Source organism: Oncorhynchus clarkii, chromosome 2, assembly GCF_045791955.1.
Source record: "Oncorhynchus clarkii lewisi isolate Uvic-CL-2024 chromosome 2, UVic_Ocla_1.0, whole genome shotgun sequence".
NCBI lineage: Eukaryota > Metazoa > Chordata > Actinopteri > Salmoniformes > Salmonidae > Oncorhynchus > Oncorhynchus clarkii.
This window is the reverse complement of record NC_092148.1, coordinates 82,660,246-82,677,278: the sequence shown is the minus strand read 5'-3', so window position 1 is coordinate 82,677,278 and position 17,033 is coordinate 82,660,246.

Here is a 17,033-nt window from a genome sequence, read left to right as displayed (position 1 = left end):
TGAGCCCTGAACCTCTCCACCGTCCTCTCCCAAATAAAAGCAGCTCAATGGAGGAGCGAGGGACACCCCACTGTCTTTGTCTGGTTTGTCAGCAGGCACCGATGGCAGGTTGTACACCAGTAAATGGCCATAGTGAAACAGGCCTACACGTTCCAGTGTTGTGTTGAGTCGTGTGTGAAGGCCCGGAATGCTGAAGGAAAGCGACTGCAAGTTGTCTGGTGTCAGCGGGACCCGCAGGCGGTTCGTCACGCGCACGTCCACTCCCTTGCCCCAGGCGAAGCTTATATCTTTGCCTGGCAGGAAAGAGAAGAGGTTGATGTTACTGTATGTGATAAAAACTTAGTACGTGTTTTAATCAAGGGCTCAGCATGAGCTCATAGGTCAGCATGCAACAAGACCCCTACGTGCTCTTGCACCATACCTGCAGAATCATCCTTTGAGTCAAGCATTGTTGTGTAGGTCAAGGTCATCAAATATCTATCTGGGCATGGTGTTAAATAATCCATTTTTTGGCTAAAGACCCTGCCCCACCACCTTTACCCGCTTTGGAAACGTCCCGAGCGCAATTACCCAATCAAAAATAATAGAGTGTATAGGGATGGGGACTTAGGTAAGCAGTCAGGTGTCCCAAGAGGACAAGTGGTATGTTTCCTATGTTCCAAAAAAGAATTATGTCCATGGTAAATATGACATCATAAAGACAATTAACTCAATCTTCTATTTAAAGCGGTAATCTGCGGTAAAATAAAAATCTGAGAGATGGGGCTGGAGAAATGGAGCCACTCTCAAATTCATAGACAGAGCAAAAGATCCAAATGTATAGTTTTAACCACGTTTTGAGGCTATATAGTTTACTGCTTGTTTACATTTTCTGTTTACAAACATTGGTGTAAAACAAGCTTATATTTGGTCTGATGGGAAACAACAGTTGAACTAAGCTCATTAGGCATTTGTAAGTTATATTCTTCAAGAATCAATGGGTACATATAATTCATTTGTCAAAAAATGGATGTAGCAACTGCTGATTGCCACTTTAAAGGTCCAATGCGGCCATTTTTATCTCAATATCAAATCATTTCTGGGTAACAATTAAGTATCTTACTGTGATTGTTTTAAATTAAAATGGTCACAAATAAATAAAAATAGCTTCTTAGCAAAGAGCAATTTCTCAAGCAAGAATGTAGCTAGGACTGTCTGGGATGGGTCTGAGTGGGGAGGGAGAAACTGAAAACTAGCTGTTATTGGCAGAGAGGTTTGGAACTCTCGATCTTATTGGTCTATTAACTAATTTTCCATCTGGTGATGTCACCCAGCAGGCTGAAATTTCAGGCCGTTTTCCCAAACAACTCTTACATTAAAAAGGGCTTATCATAATTATCACAATTTCGTTATAGTGTGGAAATATACATAAAACACAGGAAAATCACATTTTGACTCCACTGGGCCTTTAAAAACTGACAGACCTTAGGGTTAGGCTATTCACATGGAAACTGCATGCCTGTCAGAATTCAGTAAGTGTGAATGAATGCCGACATACAGTAGTGCAAAATAACTTACCTACAGCAGAGCCAAGACTACGACCTTCAATACAATGAGCCATAAGTACAATGGGCCATCATCAACTAGCAAACATTATCTTGTGTTTGTATATGGCCTACACTTCTGTATTCTGTGATATCAGACCAACAATATGCATTGATCTACGTCCTAGTGATATACCTATTGAGCAACATCCCTTTGTATCTGTGGTATTATGGAGGTTCCCCTGGAGTTGCAACATGATGAGAGCCATACAACGATAAAGTAAGGTGAAGGATGAACGGAAAGGCGAAGAAGTTACCAACCCACATTGTTTCTGTGTTTCAGGGGATATTTCCATGGTGTAGTTTTAGTCGGGTTCAAAATACAAAACCGAGGAGAAAAAAAGCCCTAAAAGTCCTGGCCCCTCCTGGGTCTATCACCTTTTCCTTTTCCACAAGTCCATCCCAGGAATATTCTCTCTCTGACAAATTACAAATGCAAAGGATGAGGGGGAGGGTTAGAAAACAGACAACCACCGTAGTTACATCACAGTGTAACGGCGTTCTTCGTTTGTTGAAAGAGAGGACCGAAATGCAGCGTGGTGGTTACTCATGTTCTTTAATGAATGAATGACGATACATGAAATAACTAATAAATACGAAAACAACAAACGGAACGTGAAACCTAATACAGCCTATCTGGTGAACACTACACAAAGACAGGAACAATCACCCACAAACACACAGTGAAACCCAGGCCACCTAAATATGGTTCCCAATCAGAGACAATGACGAACACCTGCCTCTGATTGAGAACCATATCAGGCCGAACATAGAACTAGACAAACTAGACATGTAACATAGAATGCCCACTCAGATCACACCCTGACCAACCACAACATAGAAATATACAAAGTAAACTATGGTCAGGGTGTGACAGTATCCCCCCCCCCAAGGTGCGGACTCCGGCCGCAAAACCTGAACCTATAGGGGAGGGTCTGGTTGGGCATCTGTCCGCGGTGGCGGCTCTGGCGCTGGACGTGGACCCCACTCCATAATCGTTTTAGTCCACCTCCTTAGCGTCCCTAGATAGGTTACCCTCCTTAATGACCGCTCGGGACAGAGGGACAGCTCGGGACAGAGGTAGCTCGGGACTGATGGGTAGCTCAGCACTGAGAGGAAGCTCAGCACTGAGAGGAAGCTCAGCACTGAGAGGAAGCCCAGGCAGATAGTTGGATCTAGCAGATCCTGGCTGACTGGAGAATCTGGAAGAGTCTGGTCGACTGGCAGATCTGGAAGAGTCTGGTCGACTGGCAGATCTAGAAGAGTCTGGTCGACTGGCAGATCTGGAAGAGTCTGGTCGACTGGCAGATCTGGAAGAGTCTGGTCGACTGGCAGATCTGGAAGAGTCTGGTCGACTGGCAGATCTGGAAGAGTCTGGTCGACTGGCAGATCTGGAAGAGTCTGGTCGACTGGCAGATCTGGAAGAGTCTGGTCGACTGGCAGATCTGGAAGAGTCTGGTCGACTGGCAGATCTGGAAGAGTCTGGTCGACTGGCAGATCTGGAAGAGTCTGGTCGACTGGCAGATCTGGAAGAGTCTGGTTGACTGGCAGCTCTTGCTGCTCCATGCTGACTGGCTGCCCCATGCTGACTGGCAGCTCTGGCTGCTCCATGCTGACTGGCTGCTCCATGCTGACTGACAGCTCTGGCTGCTCCATGCTGACTGGCAGCTCTGGCTGCTCCATGCTGACTGGCAGCTCTGGCTGCTCCATGCTGACTGGCTGCCCTGGCTGCTCCATGCTGACTGGCGGCCCTGGCTGCTCCATGCTGACTGGCGGCCCTGGCTGCTCCATGCTGACTGGCGGCCCTGGCTGCTCCATGCTGACTGGCGGCCCTGGCTGCTCCATGCTGACTGGCGGCCCTGGCTGCTCCATGCTGACTGGCGGCTCTGGCGGCTCCTTGCAGACTGGCGGCTCTGGCGGCTCCTTGCAAACTGGCGGCTCTGGCGGCATCCTGCAGACTGGCAGCTCTGGCGGCTCCCTGCAGACTGGCAGCTCCCTGCAGACTGGCAGCTCCCTGCAGACTGGCAGCTCCCTGCAGACTGGCAGCTCCCTGCAGACTGGCAGCTCCCTGCAGACTGGCAGCTCCCTGCAGACTGGCAGCTCCCTGCAGACTGGCAGCTCCCTGCAGACTGGCAGCTCCCTGCAGACTGGCAGCTCCCTGCAGACTGGCAGCTCCTTGCAGACTGGCAGCTCCTTGCAGACTGGCAGCTCCTTGCAGACTGGCAGCTCCTTGCAGACTGGCAGCTCCTTGCAGACTGGCAGCTCCGAACAGGCGGGAGACTCCGGCAGCGCTGTAGAGGCTGACAGCGCTAAACAGGCGGGAGACTCCAACAGCGCTGAAAAGGAGGAAGGCTCTGGCAGCGCTGGACAGGCGAGACGCACTGTAGGCCTGATGCGTGGTGCTGGCACTGGTGGTACTGGGCCGAGGACACGCACAGGAAGCCTGGTGCGGGGAGCTGCTACCGGAGGGCTGGGGTGTGGAGGTGGTACTGGAAAAACCGGACCGTGCAGGCGCACTGGAGCTCTTGAGCACCGAGCCTGCCCAACCTTACCTGGTTGAATGCTCACGGTCGCCCTGCCAGTGCGGTGAGGTGGAATAGCCCGCACTGGGCTATGCAGGCGAACCGGAGACACCGAGCGCAAGGCTGGTGCCATGTAAGCCGGCCCAAGGAGACGCACTGGGGACCAGCTGCATAGAGCCGGCTTCATGGCATTAGGCTCGACGCTCAATCTAGCCCGGCCGACACGCGGAGCTGGAATATACCGCACCGGGCTATGCACCCGCACTGGAGACACCGTGCGCACCACTGCATAACACGGTGCCTGTCCGGTCTCTCTAGCACCCCGGTAAGCACAGGGAGTCTGCCCAGGTCTCCTACCTGGCGTAGCCATACTCCCTGTTAGCCCCCCCCCCCAAGAAATTTTTGGGGCTGCCTCTCGGGCTTCCATCCGCGTCGCCGTGCTGCCTTCTCATACCAGCGCCTCTCTGCTTTCACCGCCTCCATTCTACGATAACCTTCCTCGCAATGCTCCAGCGAATCCCAGGCGGGCTCCGGCACTCTCCCTGGGTCGGCCGCCCACCTGTCGATCTCCTCCCAAGTAGTATACTCCATGCCATTGCTGTCCATAACGTCCTCCTTTCGCTGCTGCCTGTTAACACGCTGCTCGGTCCGAGTGTGGTGGGTGATTCTGTGACGGCGTTCTTCGTTTGTTGAAAGAGAGGACCGAAATGCAGCGTGGTGGTTACTCATGTTCTTTAATGAATGAATGACGATACATGAAATAACTAATAAATACGAAAACAACAAACGGAACGTGAAACCTAATACAGCCTATCTGGTGAACACTACACAAAGACAGGAACAATCACCCACAAACACACAGTGAAACCCAGGCTACCTAAATATGTTTCCCAATCAGAGACAATGACGAACACCTGACTCTGATTGAGAACCATATCAGGCCGAACATAGAACTAGACAAACTAGACATGTAACATAGAATGCCCACTCAGATCACACCCTGACCAACCACAACATAGAAATATACAAAGTAAACTATGGTCAGGGTGTGACACACAGAGTCCTCATCAGCTATCCACCTTCATATATCTGATCAGGTTAGTTCCCTCTTTTGTAAACTAAATCACAAGTCTTCACTTTTCAATTCCAAGAGATAAGATAGTACTTATTAATCCCCAAAGGTGGGAATTTGTATGTATCAACTGGTATAAACAAATTTCCCCTTTGGGGATTACAGATGTAGGATCTTAATTTGTTTCTAAGAATTTTCCAGTACAGCAGGAAATGCAGACCTGTAGTGTATTCAAGGTTTTAAAAGTATTATACATTTTGTAATTTCCACTTTATCAGACTTGAAAATGTATCAACCCTTGTATAGTTCCCTATTTATTATACCCACATAATAATTCACATGCCCTGATGCTGCAGGATTTTTTTCCTGCTGTAGCAAACTGGCTCAAATTAAGATCCTACACCTTATAATAAAGTACTGTCTTATAATGTAATTATGATGTATTGGGTTTATTACTTCGGTATCATAAGTTAAAGAACCTTGGCATTATATTGTTCAATGGCTTGAAGGTTGCCCTATAAGTAGATTTTTGTGAACAATTAAGATGTTCTGTAAATGGATTTCATTATTTTACATTTTGAAATATAATCTCAGGTGTGAATGTCAGGATTGATAAGCCTTATTTGTTAAATCTCAATGTATATAGAGTGGAGGGGAGTGTTTGAAACTTACGTCAAAATGATTGAGATGCAACCTATACATAAGAGATGGATGACTTCTTGAGTGTTAATTGATTGTAAATAATAGTAATGATATCCCATTACCACAGGTGTTTCACTTTGAATGGTTGGTGGTACTTTTCCTTATAAACATTCATTATTATGTAAATAAGGATTTTCTTTTGTCTACTGCAGAGTCTTCTGATACGTTTCCTCAGAAGAGACACCATGGGCATCAATAGCACTTCCTCCTATGGGGGTAGCCCTCCGCCACCACCGTGCAACATAAGCAACACTTTTTTTTGCGGGGACCAAAACTCCAATGGCGCCAATAGTTTTGCCACGTCATCATTTGTTGAACATTTCTGGTCATTCTATGGCGTAGATAGCAGCATAGACGAGGTGATGCAACAGTGCCACATACTTGCAGATTCTATTGTGTGGTTGAGCATCAAGATCTTCACCCTGCTGACAGGTCTCCCAGCCAACATGGGCCTGCTGTGGCTGTTGCTGAGCAGCAAGAAAGCCCTGTCAGCCTCCAAGGTCTTGGGCCTCAACCTGTACATCCTGGACATCCTCTACTGCCTCTGCCTGCCCATGGACATCTACACTGCCATGCACCACGATGCGTCCCAACAGATGCTCACGGCGGCCGAAGCCCTCTACGCCCTCAACATCTTCGGATGTCCTCTCCTGCTGGCCTGCATGTGTGTGGAGCGCTACCTGGCGGCAGCCCACCCCATGACCTACATACGGCTGGGGAAGTGGGAGTACCGTGTCCTGGGGTTTGTGTCCTGGCCTGGCTCCTCACCCTGGTGGTGATGCTGCTGGCCTACTTCCAGGGGGTGTTCTCCATGGCTTTGTACTTGGCCCTCACCACTTCAATCCTGTTCCTGATCATGCTGATGTGTCTGGTGGGCATTGTGTGGGTGCTGTGCCAGAGTAGGCCTGGGGAGGGCTCCGGGTCTGGGGGCAGCATGAACCTGAAGAGGAGAGCTCTGAAGAACATCTTGGCTGTGCTGGTACCCTCCGTGGTGGCCTACACTCCTCTGGTGGCCCTGGTGCCCTTCATGTCCATGTGGCACCTGGAGGAGGAGGACCAGGAGGCTAACAGCATACACTGCCGCATCCTCCAGCTTCTCCTGGCCTTCCCCAACTTCGGCCTGTTCATTGGACCCCTGTTCTACCTGGCCCGCATCAGGCTGCTGCTCCCCTGCTGCAGGAAGAGAAATAATAATGTGCTAGCAGACTCCAAGACACAGGCAGAATAGGCTATATTTCAGGTGTCTTTTAGATACACAGTAAATAGTTCAATATTTCTGTGCTCCGGTATGAAATGTATATTTATGACAGTTACCAAGGTAAAGTTGTTTTAATTACATTGATATTTTTCTAGCCTGGGCACCAGTCTGTTTGTGTCATCATCCTACTCCTTGTTATGAAAAACATGACGAGGAGTTGACATGATAGCACAAACAGATCTGAGACCAGGCTAATATATTTATAAGTTTAATGATATGAAGTTTGATATGATATGGAATGTTTTATTTAGCTCTGTCATCCAATTTAGTAAAAATGATGATAAAAACAGATGTTGTGGTTTTGTTGCCTCACAACCTCCCTCTCCACTTCCTCCAGGCGCTCAGAGGCAACAGAGTTAAAAGACCATGAAAAGGTTTGCGGAATATTTTCTTGTGACGCACCAAGGACTCATCCTCATCTTTTTCCATTCAGTGTGAAACTGAACCATGTAAATACAGTGCCTTGCGAAAGTATTCGGCCCCCTTGAACTTTGCGACCTTTTGCCACATTTCAGGCTTCAAACATAAAGATATAAAACTGTATTTTTTTGTGAAGAATCAACAACAAGTGGGACACAATCATGAAGTGGAACGACATTTATTGGATATTTCAAACTTTTTTAACAAATCAAAAACTGAAAAATTGGACGTGCAAAATTATTCAGCCCCTTTACTTTCAGTGCAGCAAACTCTCTCCAGAAGTTCAGTGAGGATCTCTGAATGATCCAATGTTGACCTAAATGACTAATGATGATAAATACAATCCACCTGTGTGTAATCAAGTCTCCGTATAAATACACCTGCACTGTGATGGTCTCAGAGGTCCGTTAAAAGCGCAGAGAGCATCATGAAGAACAAGGAACACACCAGGCAGGTCCGAGATACTGTTGTGAATAAGTTTAAAGCCGGATTTGGATACAAAAAGATTTCCCAAGCTTTAAACATCCCAAGGAGCACTGTGCAAGCGATAATATTGAAATGGAAGGAGTATCAGACCACTGCAAATCTACCAAGACCTGGCCGTCCCTCTAAACTTTCAGCTCATACAAGGAGAAGGCTGATCAGAGATGCAGCCAAGAGGCCCATGATCACTCTGGATGAACTGCAGAGATCTATAGCTGAGGTGGGAGACTCTGTCCATAGGACAACAATCAGTCGTATATTGCACAAATCTGGCCTTTATGGAAGAGTGGCAAGAAGAAAGCCATTTCTTAAAGATATCCATAAAAAGTGTTGTTTAAAGTTTGCCACAAGCCACCTGGGAGACACACCAAACATGTGGAAGAAGGTGCTCTGGTCAGATGAAACCAAAATTGAACTTTTTGGCAACAATGCAAGACGTTATGTTTGGCATAAAAGCAACACAGCTCATCACCCTGAACACACCATCCCCACTGTCAAACATGGTGGTGGCAGCATCATGGTTTGGGCCTGCTTTTCTTCAGCAGGGACAGGGAAGATGGTTAAAATTGATGGGAAGATGGATGGAGCCAAATACAGGACCATTCTGGAAGAAAACCTGATGGAGTCTGCAAAAGACCTGAGACTGGGACGGAGATTTGTCTTCCAACAAGACAATGATCCAAAACATAAAGCAAAATCTACAATGGAATGGTTCAAAAATAAACATATCCAGGTGTTAGAATGGCCAAGTCAAAGTCCACACCTGAATCCAATCGAGAATCTGTGGAAAGAACTGAAAACTGCTGTTCACAAATGCTCTCCATCCAACCTCACTGGGCACGAGCTGTTTTGCAAGGAGGAATGGGAAAAAATGTCAGTCTCTCGATGTGCAAAACTGATAGAGACATACCCCAAGCGACTTACAGCTGTAATCGCAGCAAAAGGTGGCGCTACAAAGTAATAACTTAAGGGGGCTGAATAATTTTGCACGCCCAATTTTTCAGTTTTTGATTTGTTAAAAAAGTTTGAAATATCCAATAAATGTCATTCCACTTCATGATTGTGTCCCACTTGTTGTTGATTCTTCACAAAAAAATACAGTTTTATATCTTTATGGTTGAAGCCTGAAATGTGGCAAAAGGTCGCAAAGTTCAAGGTGGCCGATTACTTTCGCAAGGCACTGTATCTAAGGAATGATAAACATCTGGGTCTGCCGTTTCACTCTCAACTCACAGAAATTGAGAACAATTTGCCTGCTGTATAATGAGCAGTGTACTTTTTCTCTGTATAGTGCTTTAATAGAGTTAGTAGATAGAAACACCACATGTACAATTCTACAGAGGTTACTTTATGTCATAAAGTAATATGAGCCAATCTGTATGAATCATCATGCCCATTGGAAATCAATTGCTAATTGTAGGAAAAAGTTGTCGGCTCATCAAAGCTTGCCAGTGTTTGTCCGTGTTACTACATGACCTGATGCATTGTGATGATTACAAAGCCAAGACATCAGATGAGGGTATGTTGAAATTCAATTGAATATATTAAAATGAGAAAATACAGAGTGACTGTGTGTGTGGCTCTACTTCCAACCCTCAGACTTGAGGCTTGAGGCCTAACCTTGGGATAAAACGTTTCTATAACCTCCACACAACCGTCTTCGAGGACCACTTCCTTAAGCTTTGGTCTGTCCAGCAGTCTCTCCTTTAAGTCTACCGTATGCCTTGGGCGTGACTATATGATGACAATGCACTAGCAGTACTAGCGAAGGGCTCCACCACTGTGTTGTAGACGGCCTGGTACTCATTGACACTCAGACCATGGATGGGCAGAGACGGTCAGTTGGCTTAGTGCACACTTCAGATAGCAGTAGAGTTCTATATCTCCTTTGGGATACGGAGGGTAGACACTGCTTTAATGGAATTGTATATACTCCCCTTCTCATTATTCACCCCCCCCCCCTCTTTCCTTCTTCAGCTTCTGTACAAGAAGAAGAGTGAACAGAATGTGAACAGATGGAATGGAGTACTATTCAAGTTGTCAGTACAGAGGAAGAGAAACTGCAATCCCTCTGGGACAGATTTATTAAGCATTTGCATCAAGTGCAAAGTTGGGACCAAGCTAGTACAGTAGTTTGCATCATAGAAAGAGTCATTTGGGTCGGGTGTTTTTAGCACTGATAACCTAGTCTCAGATTTTTTTTTCGCTTTCTTGTCAACTTTGGTATGACAATGATTGACCGCAGGAGTTCACAATACATCATAAACAGATCTGGGACCAGGCTCATCAAAGTGTAGTCAGTGTAGCTCATAGAATTAGGAATTAGAAATTGGTGTAGTTTACCTGTCTTTGGGGATGGATGGCAGCCTGGTCTACAGCCTCCTCTGGTCTCCCGGTGGTTGGATTCAGAGCCAGGTATCAAATCAAATGTATTTAAATAGCCCTTCGTACATCAGCTGATATCTCAAAGTGCTGTACAGAATCTTGTCATTTGTTCATGGATCTGTGTTTGTCTGTTTTACTTGAAATGATCCTATATAAAATGTCTGCCTGTTGGTATGGCTGTGTACCAACACTGACCCCCAGCTCTGCTAACCCCTGGCCTGTGTGGCACTGCCTTTTTTGACCTGGCTGTTGTTTGAACCCTGGCTTAACCTTAGTGTCTGCTTCTGCCAAAGAGATAATGAGAAAACATATGATTATCCATATGACTTCATAATCCATTATTTCAAATGTTTTATTTTGTCTGGGGCTACTAACTGTAGCTAGGCCAAAGCACTATTTAAATCTGTCCAATACCAATAGATGTTATGAAAAATGCATTTGATTTAGAATGAGAAATTCATTTGACTTCATTAACAAGCTACTAACTGGCTACTGTAGCCTTTTCTAACTCAAGCTCTAATTATATCAATATATCAATATAAACCATAACAATAAAACATGTTTCAAATGCACAGCAGCAAATGATGCTTCTTTGTGAGACTAATCGTGTTGTAAAACACCAGTACAATAGAACAGCTTGTTTTCCCTACCTCAACCATTTCAAGTTATTTCAGTGAAGAGAGCTTCAACTGTTTCACACTGTTATTTTTCCAGTGACTTGTTTTTTCTTAACTAACAAAAACACATTCAAACGCTTGCATGTTCTAGAATTTGTGGGCTGATATAGAATTCTAGTCTTGTGCAATGAATGTAGGAGCACATAACAAAAGCGTCATGTCAACAACATGCACCCCGTCTCACAATGAAATCCCATAAGAATGAGGAATTAAAGGGGCTATAAAACCAAAAGTGCATAATTCAGACAGACAGAAAAATAGACAGAAAGTGGGTGTATTTTCCTCCCTACAGCAAAGGACTTTAAGTCACAATCAAACAGAGTAGATTGTGAAAAGCAAAAACTGCCCAAAGACCCTTCAGCTCAATCAATATGTGCCACCATAGAGCTATGATTTCAGCCTGATGGCTACAATTCAAGCTACATTGTTTTGAATTGAATGAATTCACAAGACAATTGAGTCATACATTAGCAAGTCCCTCCATGGACAACGGCTATTGACACACTGTTAGTGAGTGTAGGCTTGTGCACTGTTGAAATGAAGTGCTTTGTTACACCAAAACTAGTGGCAACTGAGCAGCCACAGACTTGAATGAGGCAAAACCTTAACTTTGCTGGAGTATTGATACACATCATTCGGAGGTGTTTTGAAACATTACATGGTGTGTTGTAACAACACTTAATAAAGTGTTGTGCAACACCTTACCAGGGACTGGGAGCACTAACAGAAAAAGGTGAAAATGCTATTTTGGTGTTTCGAGCCCTGTTTAGTGGAGAATAAGATCCATTCTCTTTTGAAGTTGTTTCCTCCCTCTAAAGCTTGTAAACACCATTATGATGTTTTGAATCCCGTCTATTACAGAATTAGATCCCCTTTTCAGAAGTTTCTTAATGTTTAACATTATTTTATGTATTTGATCATTTGCCATTATACTGTATACCGTTTTGGCAGGCATTGCCAAGCACAGTGTTCAAACTACGAGCAGTAACTGGAGGTTGAATGGCAAGAACTGAAAATGTTGCAATTTCCTCTTCCATTGACAATCATGAATGTGGGAATTGGTGCTGTCCTTACTAAATGTCAATTTGCCTGAATGTTTATTAATACGTTCATTGTGATCCATTACACCACAACAATCTTAATACTAATATAGACATATACTTTTATTTCTTCAAACATGCATACAACATTGTGTGAAAGAATCATGAAGTCTAAAAATGTTGAATTACCCACAATCCTAAAAATAGAGTCATGTTGCAAGATGGGAAATTCAAGGTGATTAAAACCAAAGACTTCTAATTAGTTCAATTACTCTATCGTCTCTCTCTTTGTTTATCCTCATGAAAGATACTTACATTTTGCGCAAAATATTAAAGATGTACTATGCAGAAATCATTTCCTGGTTGCTAAAATTCTAATAGTTCTCCTCATTTCAGTTTATGTGACAAAACAAGCAATGTATAGAGTAGAGAATCATTGACCCATCTAAACCACTGTGAAATATATTTTCAATAAACAAAAATATTGTATTTTCAGCTGTTTGAAGCTGGTGACAAAATCAAAAGAAGCAAAAACTAAATGTAAGAACAGGAAGCATAGAAATACAGCACATAGTACAGATCTACCGCTTCTTAGACATGCTTTCAATGAGAGGGATAGATCTATAACACACATTTCTACATATTGCAGCTTTAAGTTAGATTTACATTATCTTGGTAAAATTAAATTAACAAATCATTGAAAACACTTGCATACATACATTAATTTTTTATTTTGGGGTATTTTTACACTTTATTGAGACTGTTATGAAATGACAGAGGAATTACAGATATGGGAGAAACAGATTGAGCGGTTGGAGCGGGGGTCTTCGGTGGGAAGAGAGGTGACGTGTCTAAGCCGGGTGCATAACCACTAGGCCAGGAGCTCTGCACGACTTGCATTCATTTTTATTCATTATATGTTTGTTTTTTTTCCAATTTCAATTCACCCCAGAATAATTTCTGATAGAGTGGCTGTGTGGTTGAGTGGGTAAAATTTCAACTAAACGTAACATCTTCCTTGCCCTTTCTTTATAAACTTTCAGAATAAAGCATATTTTTTTGGTGGGGGGGGGGGATTCCACATAAAACAATCTCCAGAGACCCAATCAATATTTAGGCTATAAACTATTTGCATTTCTAAACCATTGATTGTATGGGAAACACAGTTGTTGTGTTTTGATGCTGCCTTTTACATGCACTGAAACCCCAAGAAGTGTTTACTGCACTCTCTTAAAAACACCAATATTCAGGTTGAAGAACCAATTTGGGTGTTTCAGAGTGCTACATTTCTATTTTAAAACACTTACTTTGGGTTTACATTCAATCACCCTTCAAATACCAGATCTCAGTTTAGATGCACTACTTTTCACGGTTTCATTACACAATCATGGTGTTTTGAGACTTTTTATTTATACAGTAGGCCCAGAATGTACCCAACTAAAACAGCAGAGGGTGATCAAATGCAGTGTGTTGTTGTCTGTGTCTGAAATACTGCTTTCCCATAGGATTTACGGTATTTTGCCTGTAAAATAAATTGGGCAATGTTTATGACCCCCTTACATACAGGCCAATTTTTACCACATTCTTGCCTGCTAAGGCCTTTTATACCTCGCATGTGCATGCCGGCATGCAGGTGGGGCGTGGTAGAAGTGGTGTGCAGATTTGGGTGGGAATCTATTTTAATAAATCCATAACAAATAAACCATTGTTAATTTGTTTAGGCAGGTCCTAAGAAACATAATACAAATAATAAAATGTATTTCCAAACCACTAGAATGGCATATTTATAGTTTAATTATGTTCCAAATGAATGAGATCAATAGTTCATTATTTTTTTTCTCATTAAACAGACAAGACACACCCACCCCATCACAGTCAACACATAGTAAGAATATAATGGAATATAACAGAATATATATAATACAAATAATATATTTCCCACACGACTTGTGTCATGGGAACGTGTGGAACCGCTGTCATAAAAGAAAAAGCTACATTTCGAAACAGATGCAAACACCATGCTTTTTTTGTATCCAGGTTTCATCTCTTTCCTACCCTCACTCCACTTTGTTAGGGAGTAGCCGTCGGGTTTTATATTGAGTGTATCTTCATCAAGATACCGATAGAACACAATAGCAATCCTATTTTCAAAAGCATGTGAGTCTGGTGTTCATATTTCACAACCTCTGCGGGATTTAGGACTTGCCTATACACAATCTAGCATAATAATTAACAAAATAATAAACCTACACTGGGCTACATTATTATATGCTAAACGTTTCTGATCAGTGCTAGATGAGCGAACGAGACGAGCTTTACCACAGTCACTAATTTGCCCATCCATAAACCAATTAACCAAATAGGCCTAGTCTATAGGCTACAGATGGAGATTCAGTGATACAAAATCACATGAAGTCACAGGCTTTTGTTCGGGATTAGGCCTAGATGCTAAACAACTGCGAGTGAAGAGTAAAGTAATCTACTTGGTAAACTACATGACATGCAATCAAAATGTTTTGATAAATGATCCAACTAGACAATCATGAGCAGCACTCACTTAAATTTAGCTAGCATTTCCCTAGCCTAGTTGTAACCTAACCAATATCCAAACTGAGATTCAGTGAAAAGAAAATCTGACATTGATTGATTTATCAGGAGGAGTACCCATGCTTGTCTCAAAGCAGCGCGATGGCGCTCTCCCAATCAAAACGGCGCTGAAATGATCATCTAGTTGACCACACACGGGTAGGCTATTGCTTCAAATGTATTACATAGAATGGATGATTTTGGGAGTTCCAGTAAACAACAATTTGATAGATGCCTTCAATTGTATTAACCTACTTTATTCCAAAATGTCCGTCAATCAGTGATATTCAGTGATATTTATGGACCCATCAAATTGTTGATACGAAAACAGTGCATGCTGGTGGGCTATGCGAAGATGGAAGAAGTGACATGCCTTGCAAAGTTAATAACTGGCAGAAGGATGGTTAACTCGCGCTGCCTGGCGACCATCAAAGGTTTAAGAGCGTAGTGCGTGCTAATGTCGCCTCAGCATTGTGGCTACATTTCATACTAAACCCGTAGGCAGAAGTTTACCGAAATGATTTAGGCTACTATGGTCGTTAGGCGGAAATAAAAGTTTCGGCTATGATACCATCAATACCTCAGGAAAAGGTGGAAAAAAGTTGGAGGTATAGTAAAGTTGACAGAAAAACGTCTTGGTATGAAAGGGATAACATATGCACTCTGATATAGGCCTATAGTAGCTCTATGCCCTAATGACATTTACCGGGTGTTCTGTTTCAACACCAAATGCTGGGTTGCTTTAAACAAGGTGTTAATCTCCTTCTGCATCTTGTATAAAGCAAAAGGATGACAGACAATAGAGTTTGTTCGTCAAGGTAGCCTATACAAAATAAAACTCAAACAAAGGACACAGCACTCATTCATGCAGGCCATTCCAAAGGTCAATATGGAAAATCAACAATATACTTTTCTAGTGTATTATTTTACTTTCTACAATACATTTGAAATTAAAGACAAAAACTTGTCATGTTTAAAGGATTATGCTCCTGTTAAATTGACACTTGATACATTAGTCATGGACAGAGAGCAGGTAGATCGAATCGTGGGGAGTCGCCACATGTGTTATGCAAACAAACACACACATACAAGTTGGCACAACTGTAGGTCTACCTGAATGCTTGCGGTTTCCAGACCTTTGAAGCACAAACTATTATTGTAGCGGTTGCCTGGCAGTGTCGGCAGTATCAGCTGCATCGCTTTCCCATGGGACTGCCAGAGACTTAGAGAGCAAGAAATAGAAGCAGGGAGATGCCGCGCTGCGCTCCACTCACACATTTGGCAAACCGCCCTTGTAGGCTAGCCTACTTCTCTCACCCTCGAGCTACTCTCCAATCCTCGCTAGACCTAATAAGTGAATTCAACAGACAACCATGGAATGGAACGCATGGCAAGAAGCAGTAAGGTTCGTTTTTTAAACATTTTGCAAAGATATGCGAAAGCTGAGTTTTCAGTCGTGATGCTGAGAGACATTGTTGTAAATCAACAACCTCGAGCGAGAGGAAATTGACTTTCGACGGACAGGCGCAAACTCTTCTCAGCTTCAAAGACTGATGGTTATTGCTACAGAGGTGAGTAGGCAAAGCACGCCTTATTACTATGTTATTAATATGTTATATACAATGTTATACGACCTTACCTTTGTATGCTGAAATTGTGGGGGTATATTTTTGGTAACTATGTGGTACTATCTGAATGAGAAAATAATGAGTTTTTATTTTGTTTGAATTTCGACATTATTTCACAAAAGGGGAAATGACATGTTTTTGCATTCAAACCAAACACTGCGCTGTGTCCTGGCTTCTATGTGATGAAAATCTATCTTTAGGCTGCTTTATTCATCTATTCCTGAATGGTTATCCCTTCACGTGGAATGGCATTGTGCATACGTTCTCCGGAGGTATGGGAGATATGTTAAATACATAAATTCATTCAAATTCATTTTACAGACTCCATTGCAGTCCCCTGAAATCCATATGTTATGAAAAACACCCAGTTGACATATACCTTGCAAGCTAAGCCATATACTGTCAAATCAAGTTTCATTAATTGGCAGTAGGTTAAGATGAATAAATATCATGATTATTGGCCAGGCTTTGGCTGTGCTGCGCTATTCAAAGGAAGAAGACATCCATATCTCCAGTGTCTCCCTTGACAGCTCACAGAAAGGACTGGGGATTGAGCCATAACGCTTCTAACAGATATCATATCCCCACTGTCATGAATGGAGAATAGTGGTGGAGAGATAGGAAATATCCCCACTGTCATGAATGAAGACTGATAGAGTGGTAGAGAGAGGAGAAGG